Source organism: Pteropus vampyrus, unplaced genomic scaffold (assembly GCF_000151845.1).
Source record: "Pteropus vampyrus isolate Shadow unplaced genomic scaffold, Pvam_2.0 Scaffold275, whole genome shotgun sequence".
Taxonomy (NCBI): Eukaryota; Metazoa; Chordata; class Mammalia; order Chiroptera; family Pteropodidae; genus Pteropus; species Pteropus vampyrus.
The window spans coordinates 1,172,165-1,188,843 of NW_011889056.1; the positions used below are offsets into that span (position 1 = coordinate 1,172,165).

At 38.4% G+C, this 16,679-nt stretch overlaps 1 pseudogene; it reads left to right on the plus strand.

The window, feature by feature from the left end:
* Positions 1–6,868: 6,868 nt before the first annotated feature.
* LOC111729693 lies at positions 6,869–6,987 on the plus strand (annotated as a pseudogene).
* Positions 6,988–16,679: the final 9,692 nt, after the last annotated feature.

Consider the following 16,679-nt stretch of genomic DNA (forward strand, 5'->3'; position numbering starts at 1 on the left):
AGAAAAAAGAACGAGGCTGGAGGCATCACTCTGCCCGACATCAGATTATACTACAAAGCGACAATAACCAAAACAGCATGGTATTGGCAGAAAAACAGACTCATGGACCAGTGGAACAGAATCAAGAGTCCAGAAGTAAACCCATATTTATATGGGCAAAAAATTTTCTACAAAAATGCCAAAAACATGCAGTGGAGAAGGAAAGCCTCTTCAATAAATGATGCCAGGAAAATTGGAAGGTCACCTGAGAAAGAATGAAACCAGACTGTTGTCTATCACCACACACCAAAATTAACTCAAAATGGATTAAGGCCCTGAATATAAGACAAAATCAGGGATTAAAGAGGAGAAATTACGATTGACATCTCAGAAATAGAAAGGATCATGCAAGAATATAAAATGCATAGAAGAAAACATAGGAATTAAACTCAAGGACCTTGGACTTATAGAGGATTTTATGAATTTGACCTCAAAGGCAAGAGAAGTAAAAGCAAAAATAAACGAATGGGACTATATCAAACTAAAAACCTTCTGCTCAGCAAAAGAAATCGTCAACAGGTAAAGAGACAACCATCCAAATGGGAAAATATATTTGCAAGCAATGTCTCTGAAAAGGGCCTAATATCCAAAATATACAAAGAACTCATACAACTCAATAACAACAACAACAAAAAACAACAAATGATCCAATCAAAAAATGGGCAGAGGTCCTGAACAGACATTTCTCCCTAGAGGACATACAAATTGCCAACAAATATATGAAACAATGCTCAACATCGCTAGCTATTAGAGAAGTGCAAATCAAAACCACAATGAGTTACTATCTCACACCTGTTAGAATAGCTATCATCAACAGGACAAGTAATAACAAATGTTGGAGAGGATGCAGAGAAAAAGGAACCCTCATACACTGCTGGTGGGATTGCAAATTAGTACAGCCACTATGGAAAACAGCATGGAAGTTCCTCAAAAAATTAAGAGTTGATCTACCATATAATCCAGCAATCCCTCTACTGGGTATTTACCCACAAAGACTTGAAAACTCATATCTGAAAAGATATTTGCACACCAATGTTCATAGCAGCATTATTCACGGTGGCCAGGACATGGAAGGAACCGAAGTGTCCTATGATAGATGATTGGCTAAAGAAGCTGTGGTACATATATACAATGGAATATTACTCAGCCATAAGAAGAGATGAAATACTGCCATTTGCAACAACCTTGATGGACCTCAAGATAATCATGCTAAGCAAAATAAGCCAGACTGAAAAAGTTGAAAATCACATGATATCACTTATATGTGGGATATAAAGCTAAAAGCAACAAATGAACAGGACAAACAGACACTCAGGGACATGGACGATGGACTAGTGGTTACCAGAGGGTAGGGAGTGTGGGAGGAGGGGGAGGTAGACAGGGTAAAGGGTAAAGGGGGTCAAATATCGGGAGGAGGAGTAGGGTGAAGTGGGTAAAGGGGATCTAATATATGGTAGCTGAAGGAAACTGGACTCTGGGTGGTAATCACACAATAGAGTATATAGATGTCAAATTATAATATACACCCCAAAATTATATGATTGTATTAACCAATGTTACCCCAATAAACTTAAAAAAATCCTGCTTGTCATAAAAAAGATAACAGAAATCCTAATTTGTTAAATGGGCAAAAGATATGAACAGGCTAGATACAGAAGAGGAAACCTGCAAAGTTCACAAGGATATAGTGGGAGTGGAGATGGGTACAGTCATAAGAGAGAACAGTCTGGCATGACAGAGTCTTTCTTAAACCCTAGCAATTCTGCTCCTGGGAATTTGTCACCTACCCCTTTAAGGCCTATGTATGAGGATGTTCTTCACAGCATTGTTTGTGGAGGTGGGAGTCGGGACCACCTAGGTGTCCAACTGACTTTCACTTTTGCCCTTCTTTCAGATCGTTAGGTGGGTCTTCTTCACTCATGATCTCCTTCTTGTGATGTGAGCATTACCAGAAGGCAATATGGGAAATGATGAAGGATTGTTGAGCTCAGTATGTTCTTTGGGGTTTCCTTCACATATCTGAGCAGACCGTCCATGCCTATTTGCTACCTACCCATGGGGATCCAGTTCTCTACTGACATATTTTTTTAATGATGATGATTAAAACCTATTTGCTAAACCTGAAAGTAAAAATTACAATCTCTGTTCAAGGCTACACCTTTGTAAGTCCCACAGAAGAAGCCGAAGTAGAAAACTCATTTCTAAGTATTCTATAATTTATTGTGAGTCTTTAAATCCCATGTATCTTCCATACAAGAACGTGTCTCACTTCCCTCGTCCTACTCTGCACTGCTCATTACTCAGAGAATCCACTGGCCTGCTCTCTTCATGTTTAGCTGTTATCCTGGACTGAATTTGAATAATTTCTGTAGCTTCTGTTTCCTCCTGAAAAAAAATATGGCTTTACAGTTCAGACAACTTGAGTCATTTTCTCTCTAAGGAGTTAGTTCACTGACACCATCCATTCATGCCTGCTGACTGTTCCTTTATCATCCCTTTCAAATAGGTCTAGTTTACCATCTGCGATCTTTGGAATGTCTCCTTTGACATGTACTTCAACCTAAATATCATCTTTATTAGTATAAAACCAATTGGGAAAAATGTGGCTTAGGTAGGTGAATTTGCGAACCTCCTACCTTGGGATAGCCCACCTCAGGGAAATATGGGGCTTGGAACACAGTTCTGACACGGTTCTGACACTAACTACCTGAAGTTAGGTCAAATTTCACATGTTGAGACCATAGTCCTCCACAAGACTCTCCTCACTTCAGACAACAGTCGCAAGCTCTGGGATTCTCAGACCACCACACTTTTGACCAACTGGCTAAAGCTTTGGGATTTCCACTACTCTCTCAGATTCAATAATTCACTAAAACAACTCACAAAACTCAGGAAAACACCATACTTACTGTTATAGTTTTATTATAAAAAGATGCAAATCAGGACTAGCCAATGAATAGATGTGAGACCTGGGAGTGTCTAAAACATGAAGATTCTATGTCCTCAGGATGTGTCACTCTTCCAGCATATCAATGTGTATCATCAATCAGGGAAGCTTTCCCGAACTTCAGTGTCCAGAGTGTTTTATTGGGGTTTCATTATGAAGGCATGATTGATTGAATCATTGGCCATGTGATTGAATTCAATCTCCAGGTACTTTCTCTTTCCTGGAGGTCGTACCGATATCACCTGGTTCAAAGCCCCACCCTCTAATCATCTAATTGGTCATTCTGGCATGGCCAACTCCCATGTTAAAAGTATCTTGGGGGTCCACCATGAGTGACCTCATTTAGCATAAACTTAGATGTAATCCAAAAAGCCAACCATGAATAACAAAGACAGTCCTATTAGTAAAGTCCAAGAATTTAGAGGTTATCTTGAGAACCAGGGACAAAGGCAAGCCAAATGCTTTATTATACAACACATACTTATGCAGGTTGTTGCCTGCCATTGGTGCTGGTGGAGACAGAAAGAGAAAGACACCAAATCCTTTGCACCCAGCACTACAGGAAATGCTGAAGATAATTCTTCAGGCTGAAGGGAAATGACACCAGGAAGACGCAATGACCAAAACCAGGTAGGAAGAAAGCAGCTCAAATATTAATGCGTGGAACAGGTTCAAGAGAGATTGTATCAAGAGGAACCAGAGACAACACACATATACAACTCTTTCAAGTTTTGCTGTAAGGAGAAAGAGAGAAATAGTGCCAGAGCTGTGAGAAAAGATGAGAAATTGAGTAGAGCCATGTCACATGGTCAACGCCAGCTGCAAGGGAGGCTGGGAATGTGAATATTAGCTTTTACATGCTCTCATGTGGAGGTAGGCAAGGGCAAGGGAGATGCACACTGAATTAGTCTTTCGAGTGTGCTACAGTGAATGCAGTTCTCGATGTTTAGCTCTCTGGACCAGGTCCTATCCTGGTTATCCTTTGTCTCCCATTATGATAAATAATCTTTTAGTAGAGCTTTTTATATAGGTTTCTATTTCTTATACTTGAAAGAGCTTGATGATGAGAGAGAGAGAGAGAGACAGGGGGAGAGAGAGAGAGAGAGAGAGAGAGCGCACTAGGTGATTCTCACACCAGTCCCATCTCAGAGGAGCAGGAGTTTTCCCAGGAGAGGTGGGAGTCATGACTGGAAGTATCAATGGGAAGCAAGGAGAATGCCAACTTCCCCATCCTGAAGAACACGAGTAGCTTCTTTCTCCAGTGGGCCAGTGATGTCCTCAAGAGGTGGCTGGGTTTCAGTCAAAGCCAGAGATAGATGAAGGCTAAGAAAAGACACTGAGATGTAGGGGAGCTTGTTGATAATGAAAAGGAATGGTTGGGACTAAGTGAACTTACTCTGTTTCAGCCCAAGGTGCAGGAAAGAAAACCGAGAGAGAGATCAGTGTCACAAAGACCTTCAGTTACAGATGGTGGGGACATTTAGCAAGGCTTGTGGTAGAAGAAAGCCTCAGATGAGGTGTTCTTAATGGCTCCTTCCAGCCCTAGTATTCCATAATTCAGTTAAGTCCTTAAGAGTCAACTTGAGTTCTGTCTTCTCAAATAAGTAGAATGATTGTCATCCACGGTTAGAGGAATTTGACTCGTGGTGAAATGAGGAGGCCTAAAAAAATCTGGTCAGAAGGGATCTGGTGTGGTCACCATGCCCCAGGGTCTGATCCTCAGCTGGGCCAGTTCAGAAGTCCAGCTGCATCACAGCTGTAGCAGCCCAGACAACTTTCATCAAATAGAGCAACTGACTGAAGGAACCAAATTTATGGGCACCGATGTATAAAGCCCAGGTAGCAAATATTAATAGCTGTGAGAATAGGAACTGTCGGGTAGACCTGCTGGTCAGCTGACTGTGGTAGAAATTTTACAGGGGCTTCAAGGAGGCCCTTGGAGTGATCCTTCCTAAACTTGAGCTTTTTATTCACCTCCTAACTTAACATTTAAATCACCACTGCTCTGAAATATTGAATTCACCTAGGACATGGTCCCCACTCCACTTGCTATATTCACCTATCATCTGAGGCCTCATTCACTGTGGTTCCCAGAGCTTCCTCCTTTGTTTGGCATTCTTGTGCATCATCCTTCCTTAACATATTTCTTCAGTTTATCACGCTGCTGCTTTCTTCCCTAGAGTCATGACGAGAGTCCTTGAGGAAAAGAAAAAGGGGAGGTGGTCTCCCTGAGGTAAAGAGGAGAGATGAGGTAGATTCTTTTTCCTCTGCCTTGAAATCCCTTATTTAACACTGAAAACGGGCTGCTTACAGGGCACCAGAGTACCCAGGAAGGGCAATGGGAGAGGCCCCAGTGCAAGCAGCCAGAGAGGTGAGTCCCCGAGATGGAGAAAGAGGAGGAACAAAGCATTGCCCTGAGGGATGATCTGCACTGTTTGCAGAGAGAGACTGAGCTGTGTAGCAGTCTGTGACTGTGTATTTCTGAATTTGTCCCTGTCTATGGGTCTATAAATAGGTCTGCCTGAAGAAATTGGGAAAATAAAGGCAAACCTGTCTCGTTTGTGAGGAAGGTATTGAAGCCAGAGGGTGACCAGTGTCTAGAATGGCTTGTGGCTTGAGGAAGCATAACATTGAGCAAAGTGACTGAGGGGAGTCCCTGCCTGAGGCTCAGATTGTTTCTGTCAGTCTTGTTCTCTGTCCCCTTCTACTGGTCAGGCAGCTTTAATCTCTTAGGTATATGCAGTAGGGACCTGCCGCCAGAGAACAAGAATGTTTCAATATATACAAATCTAACTGTGATACACCACATAAATAGAATGAAAGATAAAAATCATATGATCATTTCCATAGATGTAGAAAAAGCATTTGACCAAATACAACATACTTTCATGATTAAAACCTTCAACAAAATGGTAATAGAGGGAACATACCTCAATATAATAAAGGCCAGCCGCGTGGCAAACCCACGACAAACAGTACACTCAACAGTGGAAGGTTGAAAGCTTTTCCTCTAAGATCAGGAACAAGACAAGGCTGGTCAGAATGCATATACTGTAAGGTTACAATCTCTAAAATATTAAATTCATTGAGAAGTCATTTTTGGCCCAGCCAGTGCTTTATCCTGGTGGACATATCCTTTGTACTTGAAAAGAGTATGTGGTCTACACAGGTTTAAATTTCAGATTTTGGATAATGTTCTAAAAATATCAATTCAATCAAGGTAGTCGATAGTATTGTTCAGATCGTCTGTGTCTGGGGTCAACAAACTTTTAATGTAAAAGACCAGATAGTAAAATTTTAGGTTTTTAAGCCACATAGGGTCGCTGTTGCTGCTTTCTTGTCCTTCCTTCTCCTCCTTTCTCTCCCCTCCTCCCCTACCTTCTTCTTTACTATTCATTAAAAGTGAAAAACCATTCTTAGCTCATGGGCTATTCAAAAACAGGCTGTGAGCTGCATTTGGCCAGTTGTCTCCTCCCTCTTGCTGAGAGAGGATGCTGAAATCTCCAACTGTGATTTTTGACCTGTCCTTTTTACCTATTAATTCTATCAATTCTTGCTTCATGTATTTTGAAGGTATGTTATTAGGCATAAACATATTTATGATTGTTTTATCTTCCGGGTGGATTAATTGCTACTTTTACTATTATGAAATACATCCCTTTATCTTTGGTAATATAGTTTTCCTTGACATCTGCTTTTTCTAATATTGGTAGAACTGCATCAACTTTCTTTGCTTACTATTTACTTTTATATGTTGTTTCCATCCTCTTCCTTCCAATCTATTGGTGTCTTAATATTTTAACTGTGGCTCATGTAGATGGCATGTAGTTTGGTCTTTAGAAAATCCTTCTAATAATGTCTGCTTTTAAAATGGATTGTTTGGTCTATGACAATGCCACCCTGAACAAGCCCGATCCCGTCTGATCTCGGAAGCTAAGCAGGGTGGGGCCTGGTTAGTACTTGGATGGGAGACCACCTAGGAAGACCAGGTGCTGGAGGCGTAAAAAATAAAAAATAAGGGATTGTAAGCTGACAAGGTCCTTGCAACCTGTGAGGTCAATCAAAGGTTGCCTCGCCAAAAAAAAAAAAAAAAAAAATAATAATAAAATGGATTGTCTGACAAATTTACATTTAATATAATTACTGATATGGTTGGATTTAATGCTACCATTTTTTTGTTCATCCCTTCTCTTTTTTGTTTTTGCTAAACTTAGTTGAGGCAAAATGTGCATATGGAAAAGTGCACACATTTTAAGTATACAGTTTTATGAGTTACAACAAAGGTGTACACAACAAATTCAACATGAAGAAATAGAACATTTCCCTTGCTCTCACAATTCCCCTTGTGCCTCTTGACAGTCAATTCCCTCCTCTATATTCTGCCCCCAAAGAATGAATAGATTAGATTTGCCTTTTTTAGAATTAAATTTGAACAGAATCATACAGCATGTACTCTTCTGAGTCCACCTTCTTTTACCTAGCATAATTATTTTGAGATTCATCCAAGTTGTTGGATGTTTCAGTGGTTCATTCTTCTTTATTGCTGGGTGGTATTACATTGCACAGATGTGCCATAATTGGTTTAACCATTCACCTGGTGATGGACATTTGGGTGGTTTCCAAATTTGGTTTATTATTAATAAAGTTGATATGAAAATTTATGTACAAGTCTTTGTGTGAACATATGGTTTTAATTATCTTGGGTAAATAGCAGAAAGGATTGCTGGGTCATATGGCAAGTTTAAGTTTAACTTTCTAAGAAACTGAAGAACTGGTTTTCAATATGGTTGTACCAATTTACATTCCTACCAGCAACATATGAGCTTTCCATTTTGTCTATTATTCTCTTTTAGTCACCCTTATATCTTTCAATTTTATTCTTCTTTTTCAAGTTTGATTTTCCTATTCTAGGTTCTTTGCATTTCCATATAAATTTTGGAGTCAGTTTGTCAATTTTTGTAAAAATAAGGATTTTTATTGGGCTTGCAATGAATTTATAGAATAGTGTGGTGAGAATGTACATCTTAAGAATACTGGGTCTTCCAATCCATGAACATGACATATTTCTCCATTTATGTAGGTTTTCTTTAATTTTTTTAATCAACAGTTTTTGGTTGTTACTATAAAGGTTTTGGACATATTTTATTAAATGTATCACTAGGTATTTCATGTTTTGAGATAAATGATAGTGATTTTTAAAATTTCACTTTTCTTTTTTGAAGATAGGATTTTCTACACATACAAACATGTCATCTCTAAAGATAATTCTATTTCATTTTTTTCCAATTTGTATGTCTTTTATTTCTCTTTCTTTCATAGTGCACTGCCTAGGATTTCCAAGACAAGATTGAACAGAATTCTTTTACTGTTAACTATCACATTAGCTATAGAATTTTTATAGATTTCGTTTATCAGATTAAGAAAGTTTCCTTCTAGTCATAATTTTCTGAGAGTTTTTTTCTTTTATCATGAATGGTTGTTAAATGCTGCCAAATGCTTTTTCTGCATCTATTAAAAATGATCATATTTTTTCCTTTATTTTATTAATATGATGAATGACACTGATTCACTTTTTAATGTAAAACCAATCTTTTATTATTGGATAAATCTCACTTAGTCATGATGTATCATCCTCTTTATATAGTGCTGGATTAAATTTGCTAATATTTCATTAATTTTTTCCTGTGTAACTTCACAAAGGATATTGGTCTATGGTTTTCTTTTCTTACAATATCTTCATCTGGTTTTGGTATTGCTGGCTTCATAAAATGATTCACAAAGTGTTTCTCCTCCTGTACTTTCTGAAGGAATCTGTATAGGACTGGTAATATTTCTCCTTTAAGTATTTGATAGTATTCACTAAAAAACTCATGTGAGCCTGAAGTTTTCTGTTCCATTTCTTTCATAGATTTAGGGATATTCAAATTTTCTACTTCATGAGTTAGTTTTAGTAATTTGGTTCATTCAAGGAGTTTGTCCATTTCATCTAAGTTGGCAAATTTGTTCATAAATATTGCTCCTAATATTCCCTGGTTATACTTTTTATAAGTTTTATTGGTATTAAAAGCTTTCAGTTTCATAGATTTTTCTCTATCATTTGTCCATTTTAAATTTCTTTTCATTTCTGCTCCTATCGTCATTATTTCTTATTACATAGTTAGATTTTAATTTGCTCTTCTATGTCTGATGTTCTGCAATATTGTTCTATCAATTACTAAATGAAGAATGTTAAAATATTGACCTCTGATTGTGGATTTCTGTATTTCTCCTTTCTTTTCTGTGTTTTGTTTCATGTATTTTGAAACTCTATTATTTGTAATACATATATATTGAGTTATTATGTTTTCTTCATGAATTGACCCCTTTATCATTATCAAATATTCTCTGTCCCATCATATTCCTTGTCCTGAAGTCTTCTTGGCCTTCTATTAATATAGCCACTCAAAATTTCTTAAGATTATAGTTTGCATGGCATATCTTTATCCATCTTTTTACATTTTCATATCTACGTCTTTATCTTTAAAGTGGATTTCTTATGCTTAGTATATAGTTTTGTTTTGCCTTTTTATCCAGTCTGACAATTTCTGCTTTTTAATTGAGCATTTAGATCATTTACAATGAATATAATCAGTGATATGGTTGAATTTAAATCTACCATCCTGCTATTTATATTTCTCCCATGTGTTCTTTGTTCCTCTTTCCATCTTTTCATGACTTCTTTTAGATTGAGTAATTTTTAGAATGCTATTTTATCTCCATTATATATATATATACACACACACATATATATACATATATATATATACACACATATATATTAGATCTAGAGTTTCTAATATATAATATGTAATGTATAACATATAATAATATATAAGTAATTTAAAATCATTTCGCTTATAATATAATAGCATTATAACAATATATTTTCATTACCCATTCATATCCTTTGTACTATTGTTGTCATACATTTTATTTCTATAGAATTTATAAACCCCACAGTATATTGTTAATATTTTTGCTTTAAACAGATTGCTGTGATTTAAAGAAATTTTAAAATGAGAAAAATTATTTTATATTTATATACATATTTTCCATTTCTTGGACACTTCCTTCCTTCATGTAGATCCAAGTTTCCATCTGGTATCATCCTTCGTTGTGGATAAATGTCTTTAACATTTCTTACAGTGCAGGTTTTCTGCTGACAACAAATTATCTCCATTTTTATATATCTGAAAACATTTTTATCTTCCTTTTTTTTATTGAGGTAAAATTGACATAATGTAAAGTAAACAATTTTAAAGTGAATAGTTCAGTGTCATTTAGTGCATACACATGTAAAGGAATTTCCAAGGATCGAAAACAAGAGAGCAGTAGAGAGATTAGCCTTACATAGGAGGGCAGAGCCCTCTTCCACGAAGGCATTAAATAGATAAAGATATTTGTTGCTGTAAGTCGGAAGATGCAATATGGGGCAGGAAGCTGACAGACCTCTTGCCTGATGATCAGAGAGGAGAGGGGAGGGCGTATCACAGAAAGCCTGGTAGGCTATGAGGAGGACTTCGGCTTTGACTTTGAATGAGATGGGAGGCACTGAAAGGTTCAGAGAAGGAGGGACCCAATTGATATCTTATCACTGGTCCTAAATTGGGATTCTGCTGGGTTGGTGATGGTGAAATAATGAGGCCATTTCAGATAATCACGAAGTCCAGGATCACTTGTTCAGGGAGTTTCTGATGGATTGACTTTGATGTCCTTACAGGAGGTACATGCACTGTGACTTCAAGGTCTGTGCACTCCCTATTGTGTGGGGCCTGATGGACTTACCATTCCCATTCACTGGCCTCTATCTTACCACTGGCTTCTTCGGCCTGACCTCATTTCTCCAATTCTGAGTCTTATTCCTTTAAGCTTGAAATCTGTCTTCTCTGTCTCTAGACCTTCCCTCACTCCCACTCCCTTTTGTAAGTTGGAACTCCAAACTGAGACCCTCATCTGACTCTGAGCTGGACTTTGCTGACAGGTGCAAGTTTCTGTGTGTGGTTCCATGCAGCTGGAGAATGAGACCTTAGTGTCCCAGTTTCTTCTGGAAGGATTGACTGACACAGAGGAGTTGAAGCCCTTGCTCTTTGCCACCTTTCTGCTGGTCTACATAGTGGCTGTGGTTGGGAACCTGGGCATTTTCTGCCTTATTGTAATAGACTCCCGACTCCACACTCCCATGTACTTCTTCTTAGCCAACCTTTCACTGCTGGACACTGCCTATATTTCCAATACGGTGCCCCAGGTGCTAGTGCATTTGCTGGCACCAGTGCGGACAATGTCCTATCGTGCTTGTCTAACCCAGATATTCTTTCTCCACTTCCTGGCGCCCTGGGAGTGCTTTCTGCTCACAGCCATGTCCTATGACCCTCATCTGACTCTATGCAGCCATCTGCCAGCCACTCCACTACCTAGTCCTCATGGGCCAAAGAACCCGGACAGGACTAGCTGTAATCTCCTGCCTTCTTGCCTTGGCCAATTCACTCACCCACACAATCCTTGCTGCTCTACTCAAGTTCTGCAGGCCTCGCCTCATCACCCACTTCTTCTGTGACCTCCCTCCACTTCTCAAACTCTCTTGCTCCAGTACACAAGCAAATGAACTTGCACTATTCTTCTTCAGTTTTCTGGTGGCTCTTGCACCCTGCACCCTGGTTGTGATCTCCTATATACACGTTGTAGCTGCTGTTCTTAGGATTCGCTCTGCTGAGGGCCGAAGAAAAGCCTTTTCCACCTGTGGCGCTCATATCACTATGGTCTGTATTTTCTATATCACTTCAGTCCTCTGCTACATTCTTCCCAGTTCCGCATACTCCGGCTTGCGAGACCGGGTGCTCTCTGTGCTGTATGTGGTCCTCACTCCCATGCTCAACCCCATCATCTACAGTATGCGAAACAAAGATGTAAAGAGGGCTTTGTTCAAGGCCCTTGGGAAAGAAAGTGACTCCTAAGCACTAGTCACATCAAATTAAGGCTACGCACCTTCTCCACAGTGAGGGTGGCACATGCTTAATGCTTTGGGGGTTAAATCCAATCACACAGGAGTTTGAAATTTAACGTAGATGGTCTATTTGGTGAATCCTATTTTGTGTGTCAAGTTTTCCCCCATTCCAGCAAAGATCAAATATTTCTGTTGCATATTTTATGTTCTAAAACATTATTTTCCATTTATGGAAGTAAAACATGGTCACTGAATAAGTTGTGCAGTTACAAAAACATAAAATAATGAAAAAATACCCTCCACAATCTTACCACCCAGAGAGAACCACTGTGAACATTTTGATGGTTCTCTTCAGGTTTCTTTTTGAGCTACAAATGTGTGTGCATGCATTTTTAAAACAGGGAAACACATTTGGAATTAGAATGTATTTAAAGTTCTGGATGCTTAAATATTATTAATTTTTTCAACTATGATATGTTTATTATAAAATCATTCATACATTATACAAAGGTGTCTTGTTAGAAAGAAAAGCTTCTCATAATCGGAGTCTCTGCACTAACCACTATGAACAGTTTTATGTGTTTTCTTCCCGATTTTTTTCTAGGATATATTAACTTGCATTTATAATATTTTTGAGATAAGTAAGATCACATCACACCCAAATTGGCTGTTTATAATTCTTATTCCATCAATTCCATGTTGCTGTGGTTTGTATAATTTTCTACTGGATTGTCTTTCACGTATTGATTTCTAAAAGTATTTTCATTTTATAAATACTAGCTTTAGTTTACTATTTAGGTTACTAATTTTTTCCTAACGTGCTTGTCTTTTCATTTTATTTATGGTGTTTTATTCTGTAATAGAATTTAACATTTTTGTGTAATTACACATTGATTTTATTTTTTTGGTTTCTGGATTTTATATCCTGCTTTGTTTACTATTTGATTTATAAATAAGTTTCCCAATTGATTCCCAATTTGATGCTTTTATTGTGTTTTCTGCTATAAATACACTTAACATTTCTTTGTATTAAAACTCAATTTTTATTCATGCATGGCTTCTGGGTTTTGTATGATGCATACATTTCTTTATCAGTGGTTTTTCCTTTTATTTCTATGGTTTTGTATTTTCTACTTAATTGTATGCTTTTATTTTTTCCCATTTAAGCTTTTATTCTTTTGGAAATTTATTTTTTTTGTAAAAAGCAAGGTGGTGACCAGCTTTTCCTTCTGACTTGAGTAATCCAAGTAATTTCATCCTGTTCCTTATGTAGTCTTTGGTTTCACTCTGGTTTCTGACTTTTAATTTTACATTTTTTCCTCCAGTCACATCTCTGATATAAATGGACAGTTCTCAGAAGGAGAGATGCCACTGGCCAAATGTCATACGAATTGTTATTAAGCCACATTAGAAATCAAAAGAAAGTAAACCGATATTGAGATATGATTTTGGTTACTATATGGGCAAAGGTTTAAAGTTTTGAAAATGTTTTGTTTGAGGTATGTTATGGGCCAAATTGTATCCCCACTCAATTCATATGTTGAAATCCTAATGCTTGTATTGTTCCAATTGTTAGTATCTGTGCTGCCGAAGCAAGCACAGAAATCCTAATCCCTAATGCAACTGTATTTGGAGATAGGGACTTTAAAGAGGTGATTAAGGTTAAATGAAGCCATAAGGGTGAGCCCCTAATCTAATAGGACTGGTATAAGAAGAGGAAGAGACACAGAGTGCTCCCTCTTTCTCTCTTCACACACGAAGAGGAAAGGCCATGAGGACACAGTAAGAAGTTGGCTGTCTGTAACCCAAGGAGGAGGCCTCACCAGAGACCAACACTGTAGGAATCTTGATCTTAGATTTCGAGTCTCCGAAACTGTGAGAAAATAAATTTCTGTTGTTTAAGCCATCTAGTCCGTGGTATTTTGTTATGACAATCTGAGGTCATCAAAACAGGCATACTTTAGGTATGTTGCAGATTTGGTTCCAGACCACCACAAATAAAGCTAATATTGCAATAAAGTGAGTCACATAATTTTTTTCTGTTTTTCCAGTGCATATAAAAGTTATGTTTACAGTAAACTGTAGTTTATTAGGTGTGTAATAGTAGGTCTAAAAACAATATACATACCTTAATTAAAAATACTTTATTGCGAAAAATATTAACCATAATCTGAACCTTCAGAGAGTCATACATAATCTTTTTGCTGGTGGAGGGTCTTGTCTTGATATTGATAATGTACAATAAGGTACCAAAGAATTAGAAACAACCTAAAGGCCTACATATGAAAATGGCTATGGTATATACATTCTGTGAAATATTATATGGCCAATGAAAATAATGTGGAAGGCAAATGCTTCTCCAACTCAACTGTGTGGGCCACTTCTGAGCCAATTTTAGGAGCACTTTCTGGAAAGACAAGGTCCTTCTTCTGTTCCTTTTCCTCCAGCAGTCGCTGGTAGTCCCTCCCCTTATTCTTTGGAGTCTTAGCCACATCCTGCCCCCCAGAACCTATGAACGTGACCTGATTTGGAAAAAGAGTCTTTGCAGATGTAATTAATTGCAGTATCTTTACAGGAGACCACCTGGATTAAGGTGGGCCCTAAATACAATGACAGGTATTCTTATAAAAGATAGAAGACACAGTCCCAGTGAAGCCATGTACAGGTACAGGCAGAGACTGGAGTGATGTGGCCACAAGCCAAGGGACACCTGGAGCCACCAGAAGCTGGAAGAGGCAGGAAGGACCCTCCCCTAGAGCCTCTGGAGGGAGCGCGGCCCTGCCGACACTTCTGGCCTTCAGAGCCCTGAGAAAATAACTTTCTGTTGTTTTAAGCCACCCAGCTTGTGGTCATCTCTTACAGCAGCCTGAGGAGATTAATACATCTAGTAACAGGGGCTTCGAGGAGACCAATCAGGACCTGTTGAGTGCCCCCTGGAACTGAAGGGCCAAAGGGGACATCTAGTATCTGATGTGTCCCCAGGAATCTGAAAGTGGGAGCTGGGCTCACGGCCTAAGACAGCGGGGCAGAGACACAGGCTGAGCTGTTCTCATTCTTCTGTGAACTAGAGTAGACGTGGGCCACATGGGGTAGCACCAGCCTGGAGCCCTTCCACATCCTGCCTAAGGAGACCAGCTACCTGGAGTAGGAGGCCAATCTCATTACAAGTTTCCAGGACCGGGCTGAGGGAGGCTTTAACACCGGATGCACTTGGACGTTTGACTATCACACTGAACACCGCACTAACCCATCAGCAGTATCTGACCAACCACAGATCCCTCCCTAAGCTTCCAGAACAGCCAACTCTCCTGGTTTTCCTCCTACCTCACTGGCCGCTCTTGCTCAGTCTTTCACTAACTCTTCATCAACCCGCCCACCATATTGTGGTACCCCGGGGCTCTGCTCTGGGATCTCTTCTGCTCCCACCATGCCCAAGATTCTGGCTCAGTTGGTCTGGAAAGGAGGGACTCATGTATTTGCATTTTTAAAAAGTGGCCCTCCCTCTTTAGTGACAGGTTTCTATTGTGTGTCAAGGTTGAGGACTACTGCTGTCTATACTTATTTAAAACTGCACGTTTTTCTTTTGGAAGTTACACACTGTCTTTGTATGAGTCAATATCATTAACTACAATATCTATAAACATCTCAAATGCTAAATTGAGAGCAAGTCAAATACTAGGATATTTAAAAACCTTGCCTTGACATCAAGCGTGGAAGATCAAATACAATTAACATTGTGGTCACTAGTAAGCGTTCCTAACGTTTGTATGACTCCAAAAAATCATCGTACTTGGTTTTTTTTTTTTTGGCATGTAATTAAACAGAACCCAGAACACAGATCAAGAATTTTGGGACACAAATATCACCCAAGGTAAAATGTCACAATCTCTGGCATCCAATCTAACATTACCAGGTATGCAAAGCAGCAGGAAAACCCAATTCCGTTATGAGGAGAGAAGTCGATCACAAAGAGGCATCCAGATTGGAAAGGAAAAAAGAAAACAGCCGTATCAGCAGACAACCTAATCATCTATGTAGAAAATCTGATGTAATCTCCAGAATAGCGACTAAGATATGAGCGAGTTTGGCAAGGAAACAAGATCTAGTAGAGGGAGCTAACTCCTCCCCCCAAATGCTTGACTAATCATCTCGACTTTTCTTCATCGATCTGAAACAAGGTTAGAAAGCCACAAAATTCCAATTCCAGTGTTTCTGGGTTGTTTTATCTTCTCATGCAAACTAAGTTTCTTTTAGCAGGAATCAGACCTACTGATATGAGGAGGTGGGCAAACTCGAACTCTGGTGGGAGGGCACACTTTCTGGAAAGCAGTTGTATTCTGTAGACTAACAGACTTAGAAAATAAATAGAAACATAAATTTTTAGCTCAGTAATTCCATCTTTTAGAATTTATCTGAGGAAATAACTATTCGGGCAAAATCACACAGAATACCAAAAACATATTAAATGGTCTACAATTACATTATGGTACTTCTTCTCTGCATCCAATTACATGTATTTTAAATTTTTTTAAGAAGAGAAAAAGCTCGTGTTAAATGAAAATAATTCAGAAAAAATTTAATCCGGAGCTTGCGAAAATTATACATCATATGTTATTGTTATGCATTTAATATATAAATGCAACTCTAAAACTAAGAAAATATTCCAAAACGCTGACAGCTGTTACTGCTGAATGACAGGACACAATTCAATTT